Below are 11,707 nucleotides of genomic sequence, written 5' to 3'. Positions count from 1 at the left end.
GGCACAGCTACGGAAGCCATTTGGGGCTAGTCGACATAGACTAGCGGAGCTAGGGATCGAACCCCCGATCCTCTGACCACCCTGCTCACCACTGTTGCCCAACAATCAGCACAAAGTGTCACAGTGAACTGTGTGGAGCAACTGCTTGCTTGAAATGAGAGCCTGTCTGTTGGAGACGTATGAGGGAGGAACGCTGGAGCTCTAGAAAGGCTAGTAGCAGACACACCTGGCAAACATCTGCACTTACTTAGTGCACTTTTCTAGTTCTTCATATTTAGGAAAAGAAGGCATCCTATCATCCTTTTTACTAATCTTATGGCCACGCGCACACTCCCAGACAATGCTGCTATACATATGCATCGATGGATTATTACAGATGATCAAATGTTGCTTACAAAAAGGTGTTCAGAAGGCTTTAAGAGGCTTTGAGGACAGATAGTAGTCACTGCTGCTCCTTGTTTCCAGTCTGCTTTAGAGCTCTGATGAAAGGTGTGCAATTATTTGAATTCCTCATCAACTGACAGCCAATTTAAAAATAGTCTGCAATCCTTGTCAGCGAGGATATTTTTACGATCACTCTCATTTTATCCTGTTTAGCCCATTTTCTCATGCTTACTCAGCAGAATGTGGGTGGAGCTTATTACATGTGATACCTTTTCAAAGACGTGATGGTTGCTCTCGCTCTATAAATAAGACCTTTGATGATATAATAAACACTGGCATTTTTTTATAATTATATTCTAGGTCTTCAAGGGAATTCATCATGAAAGTCCAGACACAGGTTCAAAGCAACATTTCTTGACCAGTCAGCACCACCCAACGTTTTACAGATCTGTCATTTCAGACACAGGGACATTTCCTTTATGAGGTTTCCATAGAAACGTAGTTCGGGAACGTGGACCACGCCCAACACACAGCCCGTTCTCCCGCGCACCTGGCTACTTAAATGCAACTAACCGATCCGATCCCTCCTTGACTCAGTCTCCACATCGCTCGTGGATCAGTCGACACATAGCTCCGTAAACTCGAGTACAATGGACCTCGATCTAACCCTTAACCCCTCGGATGACGAGCTCTTTTCCTACCAGCCGGCTCGTCCCGAACCTCCGAAAATCCCTCCGTCGCCGGAGATCGTCCGCCGCCAACAGCCCTTTACACGATCCACGTTCTCCGGGACCCCCGCCACAGACCAAACACCTCCAACAGCCCAGCACCAGCCGCCACCCTCGGATCCTCGCCGAGACACTCTCCAGTCGGGTCGGGATCCAGCCGCCGCAGCGGCCGAAGTGACCAAGTTCGCTCCGCCAGACACCACCCACTGAGCAGCTGGACTGTGCAACAACTGAAAACCGCCCTCACCCAACAAAAAATTCCGTCCACATAAACGCCATTGCCGATGCTCTCTCTCGATTTTCATTCCAGAAATTCAGGCTATTAGCACCAGCATCGGACCCACGGCCAACCCCGGTCCCACCGTTTTCAGCCACGGTCTTCGACGGAACCCGCAACTCGCGCAGTTGGCCTCCGCCTCCCGAGATGCCATCCTCAACAGCGTCGCCCCCACTACACTCTCTTCGTACCTCACCGGATGGAACAGCTTCAAAGCTTTCTACACCACCTCCAGCCAGCCATTCCCGTCACTTGATGTCCACACTCTCACACACTACATCACGCACGCCCATTCCATCCTGAGAATCAGAGCCTCCACAATACGCACCTACCTAAGCGGCATCAACTTCCTCACCAAACTGGCCTTAGGGGCTCCGTGTCCCACTGCCATATAGCTATGCTGCTCAAAGGCCTCGGCAAGTCCGAACCGAGACCCGCTCCTGGCCGCCTGCCCCTCACAGCGGATCTCCTCACCCGCTGCATCCACAGCTCCGCTCGCGTTACCTGTCCCCCTTTGTCGACAAAACACTGGAGTCCATGTTCCTGCTTGCCTTCTTCGGCTTCCTTCGCTGCTCGGCGTTCACCGCCTCGAGCGCTGACCATCAACCATCAAGACACGCGACCCTTTCCGACATCTCGGTCTTTCCCCCCGATACCATCATCTATCTCCTCAAGCACAGCAAAAACAACCAACACGGTCCACCCCAACACGTCCACCTCTTCCGGCTGGACTCGTACCTCAGCCCGTACGAGCCCATCCGCGAATATCCGCACCTCAGATCTACCGGTCAAACGACTGGACGAGACCCTCTTTTCATCACAGAGACCGGAAAGGGAGCCACCGGAGCCTGGTTCCACCACCACCTTCGCAGGGTCCTAGCTCGATCCTGAATACCCCCTGAATCTTTCTCGGGTCATTCCTTCCGCATCGGCGCTGCCTCCACCGCTTCGAGTCAGGGAATCCCCGACCACGTCATTAAATTGCTCGGCCGCTGGTCTTCATCAGCTTATCTTACATACATCCGCTCCAACCTGAGTGACATAAGAAACGCTCACCGGCACCTGTCCGCTTAAGCTGCCTTTTGGGGACTCTGAACAACAGAGATACCAAGAGACTGCCCCCACCCACGGTCCATACCCCCCGACGCCGCCAAAGGCCGCACGCCTCGACCGGCGCACCAAACCCGGCTCTTTCTCCCCCTCCCCTACCCCGCATCCCTCACTCCCTTCCCTCATCCCTTACCCATCTTCCCCAATCCCTTCCCCCCATCCCTTCCCTCCATCCATCACCCTCGACCCTCTCCCCTCATCCACCACTCCTCGACTCTTAACCCTCATCCCACGACCTTCCCCTCTACCCTCATCCCGCATCCCCTTTCCTTCTCCAGCTCAAGAATCATGGTTCTAAATAAACCTTTCACGAAACACTAGTTACTAGTAGCGTGGTCCTTGTTAGTGAAAATTTAAAAGATCATGTCTATCACCTAAGAGTGTATAATATTTGCACAAAAATCATTACGACATCATGTCATTGAGACATCAGTGTAATGTACTATAGAAGGACACAACTGTGATTTAATTTTTTTTTATGTTATCTGATTACAATTAATAATTAGAATATTACATTGACTTAAGAAAAATGTTTATTCCATTCCTCATTGACAATTGTTTTGACTTTGTTTTAGATTATAGATACGTTGCTTTAAGATCACAACATAACACAACGACAAGGCCTGTAAGCTAAAACACTCAGATACCCAAAGAATAATTTGAACCAAAGCAATCATGTCATGTGACCCTGCGCGTCAAACAAGCTGAGCTTTCTGTCAGCATCGGGGTTCAAACTGTTGGGTAAAAAGCACAAGTTGTATGCGTTTTCAGTCGACACATTGTGTATCAATGCAGCTCTTTTTTCACTTCAACCCACTTACATTCCAGCTTTATGGTCCTCAAAACGTTGTTTACAAACGTTGTGTTTGCACACTCTGCCAGGCCTTCCTCCGTATTACACTCCACTGTGTCGGATCCCGCAAAACTAGGTTTGGTCTTAGCATTGGTATTGTTCGCAGTCTCGAGGGCGCATTGGAAAACATGGAAATGGATTTCTCACTATTCTGGGCGACAAACATAATATTATACTACAGTGAAAAAATCGTTTAAAAGTTTCTATACTATTACAGACGAGTGAGTATGCAAATATTTTGTCCAAACGTTGGTCGTGACCAGTCCCTATGGACCCTATGCAAACCTACACCCTTAGTCTGATCGCTGAGCTGTGTGTGTCTGTGTGTGTGTGTGTGTGTGTGTGTGTGTGTGTGTGTGTGTGTGTGTGTGTGTGTGTGTCTCTCTCTCACTGGCATTCTCTAGTGCGTCAGTTTTGCAGCGCTGGCCAGCAAAATGAAATGGTTCACATGCTGCGCTGACACATTAACACACACACTCTCACTCAAGAACAAATATACCACACACACACACACACACACACACACACACACACACACACACACACACACACACAGGCAAACTGTTTCTATCAGCTCTTTTTGACACACACACACACACACACACACACACACACACACACACACACACCATTAAGGCTCTGTTTCTGTCTTGCCCTTCATAACCTCGCTGCTAAAGAAAATTATTCTTTCCACTTCATCATTTACTGCCAGTACATTAAACAAAATGTCACAGGCCGACACGTACTTCACCTCCTCAATAGCTATAATTTGCTTGCCACTTGAGGGGCTAATGGCAAGCAAACATGGCAGTTGGAATTGGTAAGTGTTGGTTTCTAGCGTGCACTAAACAAAAAGGGCAACATGTCGGCCCGAGCGTTTCCTCCTGAACGTGTTGCTATCAGGTAGCGCTCTGACAGGAACAAGAGGAGGCACAGTTCAGTGTTTTTGTTACGCTGCATAAACTGTTAACAGTCTTCCTATCGGTGATGCACTTGAGATAACTGCTATAACATCATAATGCGAGTCTTCTCATCTGGCTGTCCTCGACATAGTTAACACTAGATACACACAGGGCTGCACTGCAAGACAGGAAAATAAAAAGCGTAGATTTGCCCCGACAGTGAACGAAATCCCATCAGAATTTGATCTTTTCACAAGATTCTCTATATTTTAAATTACTGAGTGATTACCTGCCACGACAGCTTTCTTTCTGTTGACATATTTTGCCACCATCAGACAATATAACTCAGTGATCCGTACAGTCATAAAGACAGACTGCTGCATAACTAGAGAGGCCGCTATGGAACCAGAAATGACTTTCGCGAATAAACTCGACTACGCAAAGTGTAGTTTCCTCAGAATTTGGCGGTTTAGGCTCTGTATGGATGTAATCCTCCAGTAAACAGTAGCATAGGGAAGGGTTGCAAAGTTGTCCTGAATATTTAGCCATCTACAATAGAAACACGGAGAGAGGTTTACATTGTTTTTCCAATTGGGCAAGTTTCAATAGTTCCTTCAGGTCAGCGAGGATTGGTCATGCTTCATGCGGTCTGGAGAGAAGGACGATATAAATATACATCGGAGAAGATAGCGTATACAGCTGATCAGTCGTGTAAGATAAATGTTCGCAGCATCAGAACTCTATTTATATACCGCATCAATTTTATATTTTTAAACCCTCAAGCAAGCACAATTTTCCTTTCTAGAATGTGTCAAAAACATGACTCGTCACTTCAAAATAGGTGCCCTGATTATGCACTGACTGAAAATACAGGCCAAAAGTCACAAAGTTCATTCTGGACAGGGTGGGACACAAACACAACTTTGGATCTGATGGCGGTGAAGGTTGAACTACTTTGCAGCGACTTTAGGTTAAGGTTATGGAAAGATGTGATCCTAGTTAAAAAACAACAACTATGTATTTGTTTGCGGGACACGCTATGAAAACCAGTATCCAGTGACCCGAACGAAACAGTGAGAATTATTCCTGTCTGTATGACATGTTTGGTGGCAACTGGTTACTCGCCACTGAGACCAGGGAGTAAAACAGCCAGTAGACACAGAGGCAGTAAAGTAAAGCAGTAAAGCAGCTTACAGTGACACACTACAGAGCAGCTGGACGTTAACCTTCACATGTTGTCCCTGCAGGGTCACTGGCTACTTTGTGATAGCATATTCTGCCTGAACACAAATGTGATTATCTAATATATAGAAAGAGGGCTTGTTTTGCTAAACACACGCATGGACCCATACTGAATTTACATTTTCCAAAATATCATATTTCTATTTGTCAGTGTCATGTAAGTTTAATTCAGATATATCGATGGTGGATAAAATAATAATATTAATAAAAGTGCAATGGAATTTTCCTAATGAATTTTGGATGATTGCAGAAAATAAGTTCTGTGGCAAACAAACGTTTAGTTCAATTCTGCAAAATAATCTTCAATCTTCGGTTCCAGACTTGTAAATAGCTGTTCTATGAAAATCTTTCTCATAATTCAATTGGAATATTTGTGAAAGCTTTTAACTAAAACATGCAATTAAGTATGGCGATGCCTGAAATGTCAAACAAACATGGATACCTCATGTCAGCCAAAGTCTGTTGCCACCTATGAGTGTTAACCTTCATATATACAACTATATAATCCCATAACCTCTTTATGATGTGAATTTCCATATGTTGTTCCATATTTAAATTTCCATCACGTATCCCACTTGATGTGAATTTGTCATCAGTGTTAAGGCCGAAGCCAAAAGCACAACTCAAGACCAGGAAAGTTAAAAAAAAAACACAGCCTTGACCTGCAGTGTCGTTACGAAAGTACAGTCAATTCAGGCATACAAATCCATAAAGAGGGGTGAGGTGAAAAGGCAACCAGAGAAATGCGTAGTCAAAAACCAGGACACAAAACTCACGAAAAAGAAATGCTGCGTCCCGAGACATAGCAGTACGGAAATGAACTGGCACAGGCAAAAACATCGTAACATCAAACTCCATGGTATGTGGGTTCATAATAGTCTCCGTAGTCCCACAACGGCGCCTGAATGAAGCTCCTTCCGGGTGACCGGCAGCAGTTTGATTCAGCACCAGCAGCACGGCGGTGACGAGCGCACTATCTCAACGCTGATTGGCTGACGCAACTATGACTCACACGACCAACGGGCTGTTTGTGCTGCTTCTACGCGTCTGACGCGATGCCCGCTAGAAAATACGCGTCTACGCAGCTTCGACGCAGCTGTACATTGACTTTGCATGTAATCTCGACGCACGCCGAAATCTTAACGCGTTCCGTGTGAATTCAGCATAAGGCCTAGAGGAGGAGGAGGGGTAACTGGGAAAAGGTCAACCGGATCAGGACGGGGAGAGGCAATCCCGTAAAGTGAAGGTATCTGAACCGAGATCGAGAAGTGAATGACAAAATAATATTTTAAGTTTTTTTATCAAAACACATTTTGATGTATTTTTGCCCATCTCTGATTGTGGGGGAGCATTATCTCCTTTCCTTTTGTCAAGGAAGCGCAGTAAGGAGCTGAGTAAAGGAGCTAAGTAAGGAAGCATTGAAGCACCTCTTCTTTAAGATAATTCAAACAGCTCTTCTGGCGGCCACTTAGGAACCTTCCTAAGCAAAAATGATCAACCGCAACCCGAGTCTTGTTTTTTTGTGTGCAAATACTTTAACCTTTGGAAAAGACAGACACAGGTAGGATACAAGAATGAGTAAATGAGGAAGTCCAGTGTGGAGGGCAATATCAACTGCAGGGTTACGTGTGTGTGTGTGTGTGTGTGTGTGTGTGTGTGTGTGTGTGTGTGGCTGTCACTCACAAAAATTGAATGGTGAGAGGATGTCTTATTACAGCAGGATGCAATAACCTCTCCTGTTTCCTACCCTTCTTTACTTCTCCTGCAACCTTTTCTTAAATCTAAAGCCTCGATTCACGATGTCAGTTGGAGTTAAGCTTATTCTTATTAAAACATAATGATATGGTGCAGTCCTTGATGAATACAACCTTTTTTTACTCCCAACTCGTCAACTAGCAACATCAGTGCCCCTCGGGCACGGAGGCCATCTTCAGCGGTTGTATGCTACGTAGCGGGCTCTCAACTCCCTCCGCGTTAACCTTCCTGCGACCAATAGGTACTATGTCGGCTGTTTGGCCACTGAGGCACATTGTGGACATAGTTGAGTTGTAAGTACTAACTTGTCTGGATTCACAGCTCTTAGAGCAAAATCCTTTTTTTGTTTTGTTGCCAATAATAGTATAACAAGCTCCTGTTATTTTCCTGAGTTCCCTCCCAGCACCAATGACACCAGCACACTTGCAGTATCATTTGTAAATATTTCTATTGTGTCCTGCACACGGTGGCAGACTGTGCCTCTGCTTTCGCCTCCATCCGTGCTGAGCTTTATATAGGAATAAGACACAAAACACCTAAACAGTTTCAACTGAGGCCCATTAGGCCTCTTCCCAGCACCTGTTCCCTGAGACTTTTTCTCAAACACACAGCAATTTATACCAGTTTTCTCATTTTAAGATAAGAGATACAATAAGATAATCCTTCATTAGTCCCTCAGTTTTACTCTCATGAAATAAACTAAGTATATCTCCCTATTTGTCACTTTAAAAAAAATCTATTTTCCTCTAGATTAAAACTATGGGTCATAAAGTGCAGTAATGTCATAATGTACAATGGTTGTAGTGCCCCGTTGCCTTATTAACATGGCACGACTTGGCTGCTCACCCGGGTTTGTTTCTGACGCGTTTTAAACTAAAGACGATGTTCAGTTGTAAAGTCCATCATGTTTATTCTTTTACAAACCAAAATAATATCCTCCTCGGCATAACTCAGGTGCCGGTATTCAAATCATGAAATAAAACCATAACAAATGTTCCATTAACTTTTCAGTCAAACGTTCTCTTCAAAACGTTCCAGTCTCATCAAACGCTGCTCAAAACGATAAAAAAACAGTTTGTTTCTCCAAAAGGGAGCAACACCTGAGCCCAATCTTTCACCTAATTTTATAGGCTTGGGCCCCCAGTGGTGGGAGGTCAACATAACCAAAAACATGCAAAAATGGCCCTTACAATGGTTATGATCATGGACATTTAAAATGAACCACACCCACTAACCTTTACTAAGATATGTTGTCGTACAGTTTTATTATCCTTGTGACATAAATGGTTTGTGTATATATCGTGTATATTTGAGAATTGAATCCAACCATTAACCAGTGGATTTTTTTGTATCTTACTGACAATCGTTTATAGTCATTATATTTTGTTTATTTTTTTTTTTACCTCTTCTCACCACTGCAACAACAATATCCCCCGAGATAAATAATATAAGATCTTATCGCATAGTGATTACATATTATCTTTAAAAAATACTTTCAAAATGCCAAAACCAGTTAAATTCACTATTTACATTTGACGTAACTGTATAAGATCCATATCAGTAACTTAAAAACACAATCAGGCTGAAATGTAATGCCAGTTTGACTGTTTACAGAACTTTTCCAGATGACCTCAGAGTCTCGACTTACACTGGAACAAACATCACAACACAATGTGATTACAGCAAATGAGGAGCAAACAGCCTTGTTGTAATTAGCTTGCAGCAATGTTCCATTTGGTCAGACAGGACTTCTTCATTTATCTCTCTGGTTCCCCCCACTGTGCCGCTCGGCTCAGTCTCATCAGGAAAAAGTCTAAGCATCAGCAGAACGTTGGTGGCAGGGAGCGGTCAGGGCTGGCCTCCCTGGGCACTCGCATCCTTCAACATTCTGCTGTATTCTTTTAGTCGGTGGAGGAAGAGGCACTGCAGCATTTATGCTAAACCCTCGATGACTGCAGAGAGAGCGAGGTAATGTGGAGGAGAGAACTCGGGTGAGTCAGTGGCTATTCTGGATCTTTGCCCCGCCAAAGACCTGGCTTTAAATGCAGAAACACGCTGATTGACTGACAGATAAAGCAGCACTGGCAGGGAGTGCTTGGTCACACACAAGGGGAAGCTTACTGCCAGAAGTAGTCTTTTGTAATTATAGCAACACTCAAACTGTGTGTCTGAAGAGCTGGAATCTTAATGAAACACCAACACGCTCAACCGAAAGGAAATGGTTCTTAAAAATGTTGGGGAAAATGTTTCTTGTCAAATCAATTTGGTCAGATGTGAGGATCCATTTCAACACACATTAGGTTTAGGCTGGTGGGTAGTGTGTAGAATTCAGCACTAGAGGTGTTGGAGCTGCTTTGGATGGAGCTAGGCTAGCAGCGCTGTTATCAGCCAAGCTACAAGTACGCTCTCCTCCAACGAGAAATCACAAGGCAAAACAAGAACCTCTGGGAATTATCTCTTGTAAGTCAGGAGTAAATGTGGAAGTAGCAGAGCCTCATAAGGAGGGCGTTGAGCGGTTGGGTGACCATATCCATAACATCGAAAAGGAGAACACACTTGTGAGAATAATTGCACAGATAGGATTTTTTTTTCTTTTTTACCAAAACTCTTAAGGGGTGTAAAAAGGGCAGAGTTATTAATTAATTAAAATGTATTTTATATATATATATATATATATATATATATATATATATATATATATATATATATATATATATAACATTTTAGTAATATGTAATTAACATTTTTATTTACACACACACACACACACACACACACACACACACAAAATGTAGCTCTTGTCCTTTGGCTTAGAGGACTTTACAATCAACATAAATACATGCTTAGACTGAGGTGACAACCAGTATGATATTCGACGACCACGGTGGTCACTGCCTGTTTAGGGCAAAGCTACAAGCACTCAAAATGAAGAGAAAAAACACAACAAACATGAACATAAAGTTGGAATAAATAGGGAGGTGATAAGAAAGCAGTGAAAATGCCAATTCAGTCTTATTATTACGCTATCTCCACAAGGAGTACATCAAATATTTCTAACTATCCAATGTTGTGCTCACTCACACGGGCCTGTGGTCACACCTTAACCCCGGCTTTCCTTTATTGTTCTTTGCAGCTGGCTGGCCTGAGGCTGTTTTGACCACTGCTAAGGCTCAGATCTGCCCTACACAGCTTAGTTCTAACAAATATTACATTTGCCATTTTGAGATTGTCTCCCTAGGGGTATAAGGGAGCTACCCATCGCCAACAATGCACCTTTTGACTCTCATCTCCCTGGACTCACCCTGGCATATGATTTTACAATATTATTTACAGTTGTTTATAAGGTCAGTGGCTGCCGGGTTGCATGGTGTCAGAGAGGGAACCAAGGAGGCAGCACAGGGAAAGGTTATGTGAAGTTCACATTCTCCACTGAATGCAACTTTGCGCATGCACCACTGGCATCAAACACTTGGTATGAGCTTTACTGTAAATTGTTTGGCAGTCAGTACCTTTCTGCAAACTGAAACATTTACACACTCTGCTCCAGTCCAAAGTCTTTGAGAACTTGTTTCAGTTTCATTTCCTGCAGTGCTCTGTTCCAAAGGCAGGTGCTGGCCCGTTCTTCATCACGGCCATTATGCTCTGATACAATAAGCATTGTCTTCCTCTCAAATGGAGTAAATATTGGTTTATTTTCTGTTTCATATTTGAGGGTCTATCCATAGATGGACTTACAAAACAAATGCCCCGTAGGGAGGCCACAGTAGTTTCATATTACCTGTTTAATGGGTTTAGAATGTTTGGAGATAACGAAGGCTTTCAGGTGACATCATGTATCCCCTGGGTATCTTAGAGAGGCTAAGGAACACAGCTGAGAATAGTTGCATTTCAAATTTTAATCCCGGGTGTGATATATTCTAACATTAGTTTTTAGCTAGAGACTATTTAGAAAACATTTGTTTTCCTTTGTGCATGAAAGCTAGGGGTGTCACGATACCAAAAATTCAGTAGTCGGTGCCAATACCAGTAAAACACGATTCTCTATTTCAATTTCAATACCACGATAAACAAAATATTCCATGTACTTGAACCATGAACTTCTTTATTAAAATATTTGAAAAACACCACACTTTACTGAAAGTTTTAGTTTACTTTCCAGATTTAGAATTAGCCAAGGAATGAGTCCTCCCGCATCATTTTCATCTCTGATTAGAGTTGCGCATGCCCAGAACGGATGGTGACTGGGTCCGCCCACTTACTGTCAAAATAAATCTTCCATAGCAATGCGCTATTCTGCAATCTCAGTCAGTGCAAAAAACTGTCTGCATTTGCTTCAAAACAATCCGTTTTCTCTTGAGAAGCTAATGTCAACAGTTTCTTTGGGTGTGCACCGATTTTCCAGAAATAGCTGTTGCTCGAGTTCCACTGATGTTCACCACCTCCGCTGTGTAAAAGC

At 43.8% G+C, this 11,707-nt stretch overlaps 1 protein-coding gene across 1 annotated transcript in view; it reads left to right on the top strand.

The window, feature by feature from the left end:
• thsd7aa (thrombospondin, type I, domain containing 7Aa) overlaps positions 1–11,707 on the top strand; it is a 131,391-nt gene that overhangs the window by 17,149 nt on the left and 102,535 nt on the right. The gene's annotated exons all lie outside the window — the stretch shown is intronic.

This window comes from Clinocottus analis, unplaced genomic scaffold, assembly GCF_023055335.1.
Source record: "Clinocottus analis isolate CAN_PGR_092001 unplaced genomic scaffold, fCliAna1.0.p SCAF_14, whole genome shotgun sequence".
NCBI lineage: Eukaryota > Metazoa > Chordata > Actinopteri > Perciformes > Cottidae > Clinocottus > Clinocottus analis.
Note: the sequence above shows the minus strand (reverse complement) of the source record. Positions and strands in the feature narration are given on the sequence as shown.